At 39.3% G+C, this 16,618-nt stretch overlaps 1 protein-coding gene across 1 annotated transcript in view; it reads right to left on the reverse strand.

Annotated features, from left to right (window-relative positions):
- Positions 1-12,761, reverse strand: part of GALNT3 (polypeptide N-acetylgalactosaminyltransferase 3) — a 123,424-nt gene extending 110,663 nt beyond the window's left edge. The window contains exon 1 of the mRNA XM_056110283.1: positions 12,604-12,761. The gene's annotated coding sequence lies outside the window, so the exon portion shown is untranslated. The remainder of the gene's footprint in view (positions 1-12,603) is intronic.
- Positions 12,762-16,618: the final 3,857 nt, after the last annotated feature.

Raw genomic sequence — 16,618 nt, forward strand, 5'->3', positions numbered from 1 at the left:
TATTTTGACAACTAGTCAATGTTAAATTATGATGAGTTATTTTGCTTTATTTTGTACAGTATCTATTTATTTTTTTTGTTTTGGGGTCACACCGGCAATACACAGGGGTTACCCCTGGCTCTGCACTCATGAATTACTCCTGGCAGTGCTCTGGGATGCTGGGAATCAAACCTGGGTCGGCCGCATGCAAGGAAAATGCCCTGCCCACTGTGCTATCCCTCCAGCCCCTATTTTGTACAGTATTTAAAACTCTGTGCACATTTGACACTTCGCACTTCTCACTTTGGACTAACCATATTTCCAGTGCTTAACAGATATGCTCTTGTAGCTGGGCATGCATATTCTGTTAGGCCATAATACTCATAGATATATATCATTTGATTAGGTAACTGCATTGCCTTGTCATTAAACTTGTGTCACCCCCTACCCTCTCTCCAGTTTACTCAATCTGATATGTGTAATATTTTCCATTTTGAAGAGCAAGCCAATCTTCTTGATAGGTCCTGTGGAAGCCCTTTCTTTTTATTCAAAGATTTTCATATTATTTACTGTGAATACTACTTGTATAGGTACCACATGAAAACATTTTTTCACCCCAGGGGCTCCTACTTTTAGTCTACACACTAAGGGATAGAGAGATAATACAGCAGTTATGATGCACACTCTCATGCGTTTGACCAGTATTTGATTTTCAACACCACTTAATACCCTTATTACCAAGTGTAGTTCTGGAAGCTCCTGTGGAAGAACCATCATATGTGCCTCTGGGGGCCTCCAGCACTGCAATGTCGCATCTTTGGACTTTTGTGTTGAACCACCCAGACTGGTTGGCAGAGAATCAAATGTAGGGCAGGCCTGCTGAGTACTTGGAAGGCCCCCAAGAAAGAAAGAAATTAAAATAAAATATGTACTGACCAAAGGTAAACATGCATAAAGTGACTGTTAATTTCTGGTAAACAGAATAAATAATAGTGCAAACAGATCCTCAGACCAACAGCAAACATTAAAATGCACTTTTAAATGATTGGTTGAACTCTAACTATCTTGAGAAACAGATTAACTAAAATGACATGAAACTGGAACCAGAATAGCTGTCAGAATTAAACAAACTGGATTTCATTGCTTATTAACTATAAAACATCAGCTATGGTTTTCTCTTAATTTGTTCACCTCATGTGTAGATTGCTGACACGCTGTGGCTGTGATGGCCAACATCTGTTTATTTCTCCCTTCCTTTTGCTAAATTGGTCATAATTATTGCCACCATCATTTAAACTAATATTAACATGGCTGGCACTTTTATTAGCAATTGCTAGCATTCTACTTGGATCAATGCATTGAAATGAATTAAGAAATAGGTACTTCTTTATTTTGTTAGATTTACTTAATTTTATGCAACTGTGAACGTTTATAGGCTTGTCACTTAGTATACTGATACTTTATGACATAGATGAAATATTTATCAGGATAGTATAAAGTGCTTAAAAGCATATGAATATGTCATCTTTCATTCACTCAACTCCTCAAAAAAATCAATATAGCATTTATTGGTAAAATAAACAGTAAGGACTTGCGAAAAATATGAGGGGAGTCTGACATCTTTTTTTAAATCACCCATTTTTCATAATAAACTATGTCAACAATTTAATGGAACATTCTTTGTGACTCAATACCTATTATTATTTTTTGTACAACGATATAGAAACACATATTTTCTTTACAAAAAGATGAACCAGGGTCAGGGGAGATGGCTCTAAGAGCTGGAGTGCATGATTTGCATGCAGTAATCCTAGGCATAATCCTGAGCATCTGCTAGAAGGAGCTCCCAAGCACAAAACCTACATAAATACATAAATAAGAGGCAGGATCATATTTTGTCAGGAAGTTAAAAATTCCATAAAGTAAGTTTTTGTAGTACCTTTAAATTTTATTTTGTTATCTAATTTAAAGTATCTTTTAGACTTAGTTCCACATCTCTGTCTCAACTTTTATTTATTTTTTTAAAAAATAATTTATTTATTTATTGAATCACTGTGGGAAAAGTTACAAAGCTTTCAGGTTTAGGTCTCAGTCATGCAAATATCAAACACCTTTCCCTTTACCAATACTTATTTTTTACCACGAAGAACCCCAATAAAACCCTACTCCCCACCCCTCCCAATGCCTGCGAGGCAGATGAATTCTACTTGACACTCTGTCTGCTTTGATTAGATTCATTGTTTCAATAAAAGATGCACAACTATTATTTAGAGTTTACCCCCTCCCCCCAAATCAGACATGCTGAGAAAGCATTGTGGAGTGATTCGCTTTCTACAGCTGGGTTCAAGAATTAAATGTTCGTTTTGGATTTCCGCTATTTTGCTAATTAACCCTGGATGTATTTCTACTGAGAGTCAGATAACTAAGAGATTGGTTTCTGTGCTCTGGAGTCATGGCCGTGCTGGAGAGCCGCTCGTGGGGGGCAACTGGCGGCCTCGGTAGGGCGTGAAGGACGGACTGGAACGCCCCCCTTCCCATGAGGTTTTAGTCGCCCCCAACCCCCAGCTCACACCTGCTGTCCACAAGGCTCCCATGCGGCCGCCATCTTTCTTTCCAGAGGGAGGAGGGCAGAAGGGAGCAACACCCTTTCCCCTCCAGGCAGACATGATGGCCTGGATTAGCACATAGTCCGTTCACTTTTCTGCTCCAAGCTGCTGGGTTCTGCATTAAGTCCATGTGCTTCTGGTGCCGTGGCCGTGCTGGAGAGCCGCTTGTGGGGGGCAACTGGTGACCTTGGTAGGGCATGAAGGACAGACCGGAACGCCCCCCTTCCCATGAGGTTTTAGTCGCCCCCACACCCCTGGCTCACACCTGCTGTCCACAAGGCTCCCATGCGGCCACCATCTTTCTTTCCAGAGAGGAGAGGGCGAATGGGGCAACACCCTTTCCCCTCCGGGGCAGACATGATGGCCTGGATTAACGCATAGTCCATTCACTTTTCTGCTCCAAGATGCTGGGTTCTGCATTAAGTCCATGTGCTTCTGGGGCTGTGGCCGTGTTCCAAACTTAACTTTGATTTTCAGGGAGAAACGTTGGGTGATTCACTTCCCATTGATCACTTTGTATATACAGAGATGTCGTGCAGCCGCTTATGCGGCCGCGCGGTTTGGAGGAAAAGTCCTAGTTCCCACATACTCGAGCTATGCTTGTGGAGGCTTCTGGTCACTGGGGTTCCATCTGGGGGAGGCGGGATGTGGCACCTACCCCATCTGGGACTTCCCGGTGATCTCGGCTCTTTTTGTAACCTGGTTTCTTCTCCGGGAGCTGTGGAGCCAGCCCTCCATGTGGTCCTTCTTCTCTCTGTACGGCTGTGTGCTGTAAAAATGGCTCTGGGGGGCGGGCCATGGGCGTGACTTCTAGAATCAGAGGTTATTTGGGAGCCGGAAAGGTCCCGGCGGTTTGGAGGAAAAGTCCTAGTTCCCGCATACTCGAGCTATGCTTGTGGAGGCTTCTGGTTACCGGGGTTCCATCTGGGGGAGGTGGGATGTGGCATCTACCCCATCTGGGACTTCCCGGTGATCTCGACTCTTTTTGGAACCTGGTTTCTTCTCCGGGAGCTGTGGAGCCAGCCCTCCATGTGGTCCTTCCTGTCTCAACTTTTAAACATCTTTATTGTTTGAAATTAATTGTAAAAGTAAAGGAGGTTGCTCATAAAATAGCATATAACAACTTTGTAAAATTTCATTAGGTAATTTGGGAGTGTTTAGTCAAAGCTCTGGCACATATTGAGAATAATAAACAGAAATACTGGCTTGGCCTTATCTCTGAGCTTGGTGTCAATATTTATTGTCAGAGACGTAGCTTCTTCTTCTATATGGACTACATATGTATATATGAGCTCTGCTCTATGGTAGTGGTAGGTGTCATATTGTTTTATTTCCAGGATCTTCCCACTCTATGACGTATTCAGTTTCAAAACTGAACCAAATTTACACTTCATTCATCTGCTAGATAATAAGGCAACCAATAATCTATTCAGCTACTGGATCATTTGGGAAACTAAATGAACAGTTGTTGGAAGGAAGCCTGCTTGGTGAGGTTCACCCAGGCTTAGCCAGACCTTTGATACCTGCAGAGATTTAAGTGGATCTAATGACTCTTACCTGACAACCGTGATCAGGCTGCCCCAGATGTGAATCACAGGGAGTGCTGGGTGTGGGTGGCAAGTTCCTTGGGAGGAGCAATGGCTTGGCTGAGGTTCTAGGCAGAGAGTTGAGCTGAGTCTGTGTTGACTCTGGAGCTGAGGACGGGCTGTGACAGGAAGCAGTCACCCAGAAGGGTCAAAGAAAAACAAACAAACAAAAAATCCTTAATAATTGGTGACATTCACCTGCAAATCTGATTATTTTGTATTCCTTTTATGTCTCAAATATAGTTACAGCAAAGCCTGGAAAAGTCTGGGTACATTTTATTTCACGTGGCAGGCTTGTGTGAGCCACATCATCAGCCCAAAATAGATTTTTAAAAAATACAATTCTAGGTGACAGAAATAAAATTGCCAAAGTAGAAGAGAAATCATATGGGGGAGAAGAAGAGATCTGGAAGTAGCATAGGGCCCAAAGCTCAGGGGCCTTGCTTGGGCTTGTCTGTGGGAGAAACAACATACCAGTGTATGTCTGAACCACTAGACATATACTCTGGAAAGCCTGAGAAACAGACTAGTGATTACCTTTTAAAAAATGTATATGTCAGGTATTGAGGTTGGGAGGTGGGAGGAAACCTGGGGTAAGAGTTGAGGGTTGGAGACAGGAAATGGTGGGATTGGAGGTGGAAACATTGTATATCTGAAGCTCTAATATAAACTATGCTGCAAATTAGGATGTGTAACTAAAAAATGCTTAATTAAATTAAATTATTTTTTAAATTACACATATTCTGCCTTCAAAAAGACTAGAATCCAGGTAAATATTGCTAAAAAATAAATGCAAGAGCAGCTCATACCTTAAACTGGAATGTTCAGAAATGTATAAGTAACTGAATACACTAGTAATAGATAGGGTAGCACTGCACTGTAGTACTGTCCTCCCATTGTTTATGTCTCCATTGTGAGACTTGTTGCTAGTTTTTGGCATAGTGAATATGCCATGGGGAGCTTGTCAGGCTCTGCTGTGCAGGCGGGATACTCTTGGTAGCTTGACGGGCTCTCAGAGAGGGATGGAGGAATCGAACCTGGGTTGGCCACATGCAAGGCAAACATCCTACCCACTGTGCTATCGCTCCAACCCATATCATCATATCCAGGCAGCATATCATCAACTATTTCTCTTGCAGAGTTTCTGACTTCTTAAGTGTCAGTGATGTCACTTCTTGAGTGACAATGCTGAAGTCTTTAAAAAAAAAGTTTCTTAAAAATCTTTAGAATTTGGTGGTGTGGGGGCCCAGGGATGGGGGAGGGGGAACTTCGATAGTGTTTTCATGGACATAATTCCAACGCCATATACCACCAGTGTATGATATGTGGTGTTTCCCTGACCCATAAACTCCCAACTCACCCCAACTAAATTGTATCAGAACCCTCATTATGTTGCTTTTTTTTGCTTTTGGGGTCACATCCCACAATGCACAGGGGTTACTCCTGGCAGTGCTCAGGGGGCCATATTGGATGCTGGAAATTGAATCCGGGTCAGCCACGTGCAAGGCAAATGCCCTACCTGCTGTGCTATCACTTCAGCCCTCATTATATTGCTTTTGGATCTTTGTTGCTACCTTGCAGTGTATTAGCTACTGAAGTCTTTTGTGGTCATAACTAGATTAGAAATAACTCTCAACTCAAGGCCATCATATGATTTCTTGCTTTATTTCATCTATCCCTCTGTCCTTGAAAAGCTCTGCCTTAAGAGGATGCATTTCTGTAAGGGATTCACCAGGAGTGGGGGATCCAACCTTTCCACAAGTCACACAAAAGCTTTGCTGGTGCAAGTTTGGCCTCCATGGGCTGAGAAACCTGAGTGGAGGTCTCAGTCCCATGTCTTGGCCTTTATGTACTTATGTTTATGGAGAGAGTTGTGAGGTGGGTGGCAGACACACTCTCAGGTAACTTCCCATGGTTCCTGGCCTTTGGAGTCCACACTTTCTCTTCTCTTGTAAAGTGATCAGAAACTTGTGATCTACTTCAAACCCATAAACATAACAAAGGTGATTAGCTGTGGCTCTGTGATTATGTCATTGTTATAAATGGCTCTTTCTTATTAGCAGACTTCTCTAGAGACTCTCCTTGCTTGCCAGGTTAAATAATTCACAGGAAAATCCACATGACCTCTAGAACCCGGGGAAGTCTGCTAGGATGTATTGGCTAACCCCAGGAGACACCAACATGAAGTCAGGCCTCTCAGTCCTTTAACTGCAAGATATGAATTTTATCATGAACTTTGAAGTGGATTACTTCTTAGTTTAATCTTCAGATGAGATTCAGTCCAGCTCACTCCCTGTTTGCAGTCTTGCAGACCTTAAGCAAAGAAACAAACTAAACCATGCCCGCCTACATTCCAGATTCACAAAATTGTGAGATAATAAAAGCTACAGGGTTTATGCTAATTCATTATACTGCATGAGATATCTCATATAAGGTGTTAAGTAATAAGGAGGGTCTGAAAATAAATAGCCACAGGAAGGAAGGAAGGAAGGAAGGAAGGAAGGAAGGAAGGAAGGAAGGAAGGAAGGAAGGAAAGAATATTCCTCCAGTCGAATTTTATGGAATTTTAAAGACTTAATTTGGCAATTTAAAAATCATGCAGAAGACACAAAAAGGAATGATAAGATTTTAAGAAAATAGCAAGCATCAAATATTTACTTAACCTTGGAGAGATGTAAGAAATATAACAATTTACTGTGAATAAAGAAGTAGGCAAGTTCATATGGGTAAATTCTGTGAACACACAAGAATGAAAAAGAGCATAAGACTGATGATCTAGATGCCCAGAGCAGGTAGGGAACTTGTCTTGCATGCAGTCAACCAGGGTTCAAACCCTGGCATTTGACATAGTCGCGTAAGCACTGCCAGAAGTGATTCTTGAGCACAGAACTAGGACTTACTTTTGGTCTTCACCAGGTGTGATCCCAAAACAAAAAAACAAAACAGAATAAGAAACTGTATCTGACATAATGGTGATGATGATGACATTTATTATGTTTCAACTTTTTGAAACTGTTTATAAATGTCAGATTAAATAAGTAACTGATATATATACATATATATTTTAATAGTGGTCACTCCAGTAGTGCTGAGAGAGCAGTATGGCCTCTCCTTCTGTTACTTGGCTCAAAATTGCAGGGACTGATGGTTGAATGCTTAGCTCAGAGCATACCTGAGGATCAGTAGGACTATCTCTGGCAGAAACAGACCCAGGGAGTGAATCTAGTGCTGGAGATCAAACTCGGTGCCTCCCACATATTAAGCATATGATCTTTAGGCAGAGATAACTTTAATTATCTCTCCAGTTGCAGAAATAGATATTTATAGAACACCTACAACTGTCTATGTTCTGTACCATAAACTTTTAAAAATATTAAACAGTAAATCTTGCATAGTAAGATACAAATTATTTTTCATATTTTTTACACACACACATACACAAACACACACATGCATCTACAGCCAGAGACGAGACATATAAGTAGTAACAAATTATCCAACAAAAAAATGCTTCCATTTCTCACTATCTACAATCTACCCAAAACAATCTAATTTTTCAACTCTGCTGCTATACTTTATGCCCAAGGATGCTATAAAGGTAATGCTAATTCATTCCAATCATTGTATTTTTAAAAAATTCTTCAATATGTTAACAAATGAAGCAAATTTAAATGTTGTGAAAGTCAATGCACAAAAAAGAACTCCCATAAAGCCATCTACCACAAGCCTACAGCAAGCATCATCCTCAATGGGGAAAAATTGAGAGCCTTCCCTCTAAGATCAGGGATGAGACAAGGATGCCAACTCTCTCCACTGCTGTTCAATATAGTACTGGAAGTACTTGCAATAGCAATTAGACAAGGAAAAGATATTAAGGGCATCCAGCTAGGAAAGGAAGAAATCAAGCTCTCACTATTCGCAGATGATATGATACTATACTTAGAGAACCCTAAAACCTCTACCAAGAAACTCTTAGAAACAATAGGCTTGTATAGTAAAGTGGCAGGCTATAAAATTAATACCCAAAAGTCCATGGCTTTCCTATATTCAAATAGTGAAAGAGAAGAAAGTGACATGAAGAAAACAATCTCGTTTACAATTGTGCCCCAGAAAATCAAGTACCTAGGAATCAGCTTAACTAAGGAAGTAAAGGACCTGTACAAAGAAGACTCAAAATGCTACTTCAGGAAATAAAAGAGGATACCAGGAAATGGAAAAATATCCCCTCTTCATGGATGGACAAAATTAACATTGTCAAAATGGCAATACTTACCAAAGCACTGTATAAATTCAATGCGATCCCTATTAGGATACCCATGACATTCTTCAAAGAAATGGAGCAAACACTCCTGAAATGTATATGGAACAATAAGCCCCCATGAATAGCTAAAGCAATTCTTGGGGGGAAAAATGGGAGGAATCAACCTCCCTAACTTTAAACTCTACTACATAGCAGTAATAATTAAAACAGCATGGTACTGGAACAAAGGCAGAGCTGTAGACCAATGGAAAAGGATTGAATATACTGACATCTCCCCCCAAGCATACGAGCATCTAATCTTCGCTAAGGGGGCAAGAAAAGTGAAGTGGAGCAGGGAAAGCCTCTTTAACAAATTGTGCTGGCAAAACTGATGGCTACATGCAAAAAAGTAGGCTCAGATCTCTGCCTAACTCCATGTACAAAAGTAAGATCAAAGTGAATTAAAGACCTCAACATCAGACAGGAATCCTTAAGGTACATTGAGGAAAAAAGTTGGCAAAACCCTCCATGACATAGAAGGTAATGGTATCTTCAAAGATGTCACGCCACTGGCCAAGCAAAACAAAGTTAGACAAATGGGACTATCTTAAACTAAGAAGCATCTGCACCTCAAAAGAAACAGTGACCAAAATATAAAGACAGTCTACAGAATGGGAAAGGATATTCGCCAAATACACATCTGCCAAGGGGTTGATATCAAGGATATACAAAGTACTGATTGAACTCCACAAGAAGAAAACACCCAACCCCATCAAAAAGTGGGGCAACGAAATGAACAGAGACTTTCTCAAAGAATAATTCCGAATGGCTAAAAGGCACATGAGAAAATGCTCTACATCATTAATCATCAGGGAGATGCAGATCAAAACAACAATGAGATATCATTTCACACCACAGAGTCTGGCCCACATTCAAAAGAATAAAAGCAACCTGTGTTGGCGCGGATGTGGCAAGAAAGGGACCCTTCTTCACTGCTGGTGGGAATTCCACCTCGTTAAGCCCTTTTGGAAAACAGTATGGACGATTCTCCAAAAATTAGAAATTGAGCTCCCATTTGACCCAACAATACCACTCCTGGGAATATATCCCAGAGAGGCAAAAATGTATAGTCGAAGTGACATCTGCAATTGTTTGTTCATTGCAGCACTCTTTACAATAGCCAGAATCTGGAAAGAACCTGAGTGCCCGAGAACAGATGACTGGTTAAAGAAACTTTGGTACATTTACACAATGGAGTACTATGTAGCTGTTAGAAAAGACGAAGTCATGAAATTTACATACAAGTGGCACTACATGGAAAGTATAATGTTAAGCGATATGACTCAGAAAGAAAGGGATAGACATAGAAAGATTGCATTCATCTGGGGAACATAAAGTAACAAAATAGGAGGTTAACACCCAAGAATGGCTGAGATAAGTACCAGGAATTTTACTCCATGGCTTGTAGGCCAACCACACATGCTAGGGGTAAAGGGAGCTCAGATAGAGAAGGGAACACCAAATAAAGGTGTTGGGAGGATCCTCCCAGGATGGGAGATGCATGCTGAAAGTAGACTATAGACCAAACATGATTGTCACCCCATTGCCTTTTTTTGCAAACCACAACACCCAATAAGAGAGAGAGAACAAAAGGGAATGCCCTGCCACAGAGGCAGGGTGGGATGGGGGGGGGACGAGGGGTGGGAGGGATACTGGGATCCGTGGTGGTGGGAAATGGGCACTGGTGGAGGGATGGGTATTTGATCATTGTATAATTGAAACCCAAGCACAAAAATTTGTAAGTGTACAACTGTAGCTCATGATGTCTCACTAATAAAAAAAAATTAAAAAAAAACAACTCCCACACTAAGACATGTATGATGGCATAGTCAACCTCACTAGCAATCAGGGCCAAGGAAATTAAAGCAAGACATCACTTCTGTTCATTGGGTTGGTAGCAATTAGAAAGTGTTAGCTATGAACTTGTAGTCAGAGAATCTCCAGGTATTTACTGTGACATAAAACAGTAAGTTTAGAGAGTTTGTGCAATAGGTTTTTTTTTTTTTTTGGCAAATAGCCTTGAAGGTACATATATTACACACCAAAATGGCATTTTCTTTCTGTATTCTCTAATTTCTTTTTTCTGTGACTTTATTTTACCTTATTTTTTTTAGTTTTTTCCCATTCTCTTGGCCATGATTGTACAGTAATATTCACATCCTGCTATGTGCAAAATCCACAAAAATTTGAGAGTGCAATGGAGAAAGTTATTTTCTCCTTACTTCCTGGGGTGTATATCAAACTACATGTCCATGGTAAGTTCTAAATGCATAGTAATTTTTCAAGGCAGGGAATCCTTTCAGCCCCAAACTATAGTAAATTAAACAAATAACTTTTACTATAATTTTCCTGTCTACTAAAATTTTAGTATTATATATTCTATTGTGCACCTATGTATTTTAATAATTAGTCCAAAATAAGTTTCTCTTTTCTCTCTTTTGCAAATTCAACATGTTCAGAGGTTGAAATAGGTTTCTATTTGTTCTAGTTAGAGCTATAGTAAAAGTTACCACTGGTAGATATCAGCATAACTTATTCTGAAAAGATAGAATTAAAATTTCCCAGATCTAAAAAAATAGATTTTATTTAATAGAATCAACTATATAGAATCAACTTGTAAGAGCAAGATGATGTTTCCATACTTAGCAGCAGAGTTCTGATAAAACTGCAATCATCTGCTTTTCATTTGAACTCTTCTGAAGGTGAATTTTTAATATGGCTGACCCAAACAATAGCTTGTGAACATAAACTTTCAAGTGTGAAAAACACATCTCATTCAGAGTAGGTATTTTATAATTAGAGCTCCATTTTCTTCCCTTAAGCTTCAAAATGACCTTAACTAGTTATGATTTTTATCCTGTTTTTAGAATGAAATAAAATAATAATAATAATAATAATCACCACTCACTCCTTTGTTACAATGAAGGACATATCTGATGACCCAGCTAGTTTCAGAAGCTTAGCAGTAAAAACATTTCTGCACTGGTCTGCATTTGTGTAACTTAGGGGTTCCCTTAAGCATCAACAACTCTCCTGCTCTGCCAAAGTACAATTGTTAGAGTTGGGGGAGTGTTGGGTGGTCTGGGATCTACCCCTGTCATGCCTGCCAATTCAATCAAATAGTAATCAGAAAGCATGAAGGTAGATGAATGCTTCCTGAGTATTTCTCAGCATGGAGAGTAGAGTCAGAGAAGTTCTCAAAACCATAAACTTCAGGTGGCTTCCCACAATCACACTCAAATATATTAGTGTTTAAAGTCAGTATTAAGGGAAGATCCTTTTTCAAAGTTTCGTAGGCTATTTTCCTGAAAGAGATGAAAAATGCTAGATTATCTCTAGAATTCTCTCTTTAATGTCATTAAACAATAATGTACAGCCAATCATGATGTCGCAGAGACAATATTTGTGTGTAAATTTACCATCCCAAGTCATAGATGTGAGTGTATAAAATTTTTACAGATAATGGATTGTCCCCCAAAGCTCCATGCCTTAAAAAGAAACAAAGCAGTTAGGTATATTTTTGACATGTAAATGAAGACCATAGAATATGATAGGTGATCATTTTCGATGTAAAAACTTTGGAGAAGAGTTTAATCAATCTAGCACATTTGTCAGAAATAAAATAATTTATACTTGATAAATTCTATGATACTATAGAAAGTTTTCAACAAATAAACATGTAAAAATATACATATTTTCATCTGCTGCACATATACACATGTAAAAAGAACTTTAATGACATTTATTTTTAATATAAATTTAAAACTTGGTTTAAATTGTCCAGAGGAGAGTCACTTTAAAAGATCAATTATTTAATAATTAAAAATCAACAATTCATAACATTGGAGATCATCCTTACACTTTCCACCTTTTAGCTCATAAATTCACTGTGGTATTATAATTTATTTTGTATCTTATCTCAATTTAGTTCTTGAAAGATTAGTATGTCTACAAATTTGTTTTAACATTCTAGGACTCATAGTTCTTCATAGTTTCCAAAATATTGGCATTTTCTTCCCCCTGAAATATAAAAGAAGTTAAGTGTTTTACAAAAAACTGTGAAAAATGAGTGGGTATTCATTTATACACTATTTTCTGCAACTTTGGAAAGAATGGAGGGGAAAATACTCACAAAAAGATCATTGCCATGCAGATTCTTCTATTAGTTCATTTTGTTTTCTTTCTTTTTTCCTTCTTAGTAAACAACAAAAAATATCTTTTGCAGCCCAAGAAAGTGTAACCTCCATCACATCATCTAGATGCGCCACTATTTTACACCTAAAAATCTGTAATAAATAAGACTATTCCAAAGAGCGCTGAAAACATGAGATTTCCTCAGTGGCTGAGACTGAAACTCATCATGTTTTGAACACTGAAGCTAAGACCTCAAAGACTTAAGCACTGCGTAACAATGAAGATACTGTTTAATCAACTAGAACTGCAGCCGCAAAAACAAAAACAAAAACAAAACAAAAAACCAACCCCATGCAACAATGTGCTTCAGATAATAAAGAAAATGATTATCCTGAGGAAAGAGAAGTGATGGTTTGGTTTAAAAGGCAATCAGAAAAAAATTAAGTAAATATAAAATATTGCTACCCTACCCTAGAAGATGTTAAAATCATAAAGAAAAATTCTGGAGGAAATATAAAAAGCTCACAGATGAGACAGCATTTACATAATCCATTTTAGGATGCACATTTTGCTAAATGATCTACAAAATTAGAAAAAGAGACTGATTCATTGTGGAGATGCATTATCTGAAAAGTACACAGTGTCCAGAAATTCTGTTGCCACTTTCATCAGAACCAATGTGTGGTTTGCATTAGTAAGGATGCTGAAGTTATTATTTTTTTAAAGAGGAAAACTAGAGCATTAGTACCAGGCTCTTAGAGTACATGGGAGGATGAATGCTCATTTCCCAATGGAGAAGGCTTATTAAAGTATAATAAAGTTACCATCTTTTGCCTTCAGCTAAAATATAAAACCTAGAAATATCCAGTATTCCTGAAACAAAGGCTGCTATTTCTACAAATGATGCCCTCTTCATATGTCATTCATATTTGCCTCAGAGATTCTGTTCCTAGGGTTGTAAGCTCCCTTTTGAGAATAACTAATCTTCCTAGCTTCCAGTCTTCTTTCTGGAAATTATTCATCTTTGAATGAAAACAAATAATTACACATTTTCTTCATGCCAACTAATAAGCTTCTAGAATATGGTATATGCCAGGGCTTTCAGTTAAACCACATTTGGGAGGGCTGCTTGGATTATGATGTGTAAATATGCACATAGATGATGGGAACCAGAATCCAGAATGCTGGAGTTCAGATTATGCACTGCTGCTCTGGAATGTTGACCCCAGCGGGAGTCCTGTCTGTTATATCAATGTTCCCCCTCATGGAAGGATTTTCCCTTTAAAAAAGACATTTACATTTATGTTTATCCGGATAAACTAATGCCCTCTGATATGGAATAGTCTAACCTGGAATAGATCGAGATTGTTATTTGTCTGACCTAAGGACAAGAATGTTGTTCTTCTCCTTTTAATGCTTATTGGTTCTAAGCAATGAATACTGCTCATGGAGGACAGTTGGGAATCTCAGACAATGAGGCTATTTAGACTCATGACCCCATATTTTTTTCACTCTTATTTCTGTCTTTTTTTGGAGGGGGGTTTGGGTCACACCCAGTTATGCTCAGAGGTTACTCCTGGCTCTGCACTCAGGAATTACTTCTGGCAGTGCTTGGGGGACCATATGGGATGCTGGGGATCGAACCCAGGTCGGCTGTGTGCAAAGCAAATGCCTTACCCGCTATACTATTGCTCCGGACCCCTTTCTTTTTTCTTACTCCTCGTGCCACCCTCTTCTTAAGGCCTGTTAGTGCTGGTTTGGTCCTCAGCACATAATTTTTTTTTCTTCTTGGAGCAGTGAACGTTTTCTACCTATTCACCATTTGTTCGTGTTCACCAGAATAAGTTCTGTCTTCATTTAAGAGTCTACACTGGCCATAGGATAGAATGAATTTTAACTCTGTTTTGTTTGGTGATTCTAACAAAAAGAAGTGTACCATCTGTCAAAGCCATATGTTGACAGCAATATTGATGGCAGTCTCAGGTCTAAGCAAATTATCAAAGAATTTTGCTCAGATGTTCACCTGTCAGGAAGATAGAATGAAAGGGTCAGGCCAAGGTTGACTGCCTTCTTAGGTTCTGAAACAATTTGCCTTAGTACTTAAGATCTTAAGTACTTCAGGTCTGTCTGCCTATCCTAATGAGGTGGAAAACTATATGACAAAATCAATTATTTGGTGGACATCATTATTCTCTCAGTGGATGTGGTGGTAGGACCCTCTCCATATTCAGGACGAGGTATTCTTTACCCTGGACACCCCAAATGTTAGTTATTGACTGCCTCTAGTCATTCTCTTTCCAGAAGTTGTCCTTTAAGATTATGTCCACCTGGAACCAAAAAAAGGGTAGCCCCTACAATACGCAGGGTCCAGATGAGGTTGCCTGATTTATTTAATTTTTTAAATTTTTGGGTCACACCCAGCGATGCACAGGGGTACTCCTGGCTTTGCACTCAGGAGTTACTCCTGGCGGTGCTCAGGGAACCATATGGGATGCTGGGAATCAAACCCAGGTCGGCCGCATGCAAGGCAAACGCCCTACCTGCTGTGCTATCTCTCCAGCCCATGGGTTGCCTGATTTAAAGGTTGCCAAAAATTCAGTAATCAAGTGAATCAAATCAAATTTAAACACTGTAGCGTTTTTTTTTAGATGCAGAGATTTGATGGTGAACATATCACAATGTTAAGTAAAGATAGAATCTGTCACAAGCAATTCCACCTTTTTCCTGAGGCTCCAATACACTCTTCTGAATACTCTATCAATTTTGTCTTCATTTTCAATGTTCAGTCATTTTATTTTGTTTTTTGATTTTGGTCCACATCTAGCTTAGGGTTTACTCCTGGCTCTGGGCTCAGAGATCATGCCTGATAGGTCTTGAAGGACTATTTGGAATGCTTGGAGATTGAACCCAGGTCAACCATGTGCAAGGCAAGCACTGTACCCTCAGTGCTATTGCTCTGGTCTAATGTTTAGTAATTTTAGCATGTGTTTTATTACATTCATTAGGATTTCTAAAAATTATGCTTTAAACTCTTATTTATCTTGATGATCAATTCTGCTACCCCTTAATTTTGTTTTTGAACTGAATGCCTTGCTCAGTCTCCTGACTCCCAGCCCTAGGGGAGGTCTCAATGCCTGCCTCTTTGCCCTGCAGGGGGACCATCCTAAAGAGTCATCCCAGCAATTGAGGCACAGTGGGGTTCCTTGAAGCCTTTCTTGTGATTTAATTACTGTCCAGTTTTACTTTCCTCACTCCCTTAATAGTATGATTTTGAAGTGCATTCCTGCAGGCAAGTGTCTGTCTAGGAATCTGTTTTCCCTAAGCAGCCCATAAAAAAGCAATGAAAATTGAAGTTCTGAGTGGCAAAAGGATGTGTCCAAGTTCTCAGAACTCCAAAGTGGCAGACAGGGGATGCCCACACTAGTCTAACTAAGAGTCCCTGCTCCTTCCTCCTCCGAATTTAACTTACAATCCCTACTTTCCAAAAGATTAAAGCAGAATATGAGACTACTTCTAAATAAAACTGAGATGCCAACACCCCCGTGCACTTTTCTGCTTGAAATCCCTAATAGTTAACTGGAAATTTGGCTCTCACATTTCCAGGAATTAAATGTTTTTTTTTGTGTCAGACCCCATAATAGGCAAGATAATGGTCCCCAAAGGTACCTTTCCTAATCCCTTAACCTATAAATATGTTCACTTAGTTGGCAAAAGGATATTTGTAAAGGTGATTGCATTGAGGTTGTTGAAATGGGAAGATTATACCATATTTCCAGGTGGTCTCAAAATAATTCCATGCGGTGTAATTAGGGAACCTGGAAGTGGAGAAAGTCAGAAAAGACATGATGTTGAAAGTAGATTAGAGTCATGTGACTACCAGTCAGAGATGGTAGAATCTGAAAAAGTCAAGAGAAAGTTAAGAAAAAGTGCTCTCCGACTCCAGAAGAAACACAGTTTGCTGTTGCCTTGATTTGAGTCCCATAAAAATGCTTTTGGACTTCTAACCTTCAGAA

This window comes from Sorex fumeus, unplaced genomic scaffold, assembly GCF_029834395.1.
Source record: "Sorex fumeus unplaced genomic scaffold, SorFum_2.1 ptg000009l, whole genome shotgun sequence".
In the NCBI taxonomy this organism is placed as follows: domain Eukaryota; kingdom Metazoa; phylum Chordata; class Mammalia; order Eulipotyphla; family Soricidae; genus Sorex; species Sorex fumeus.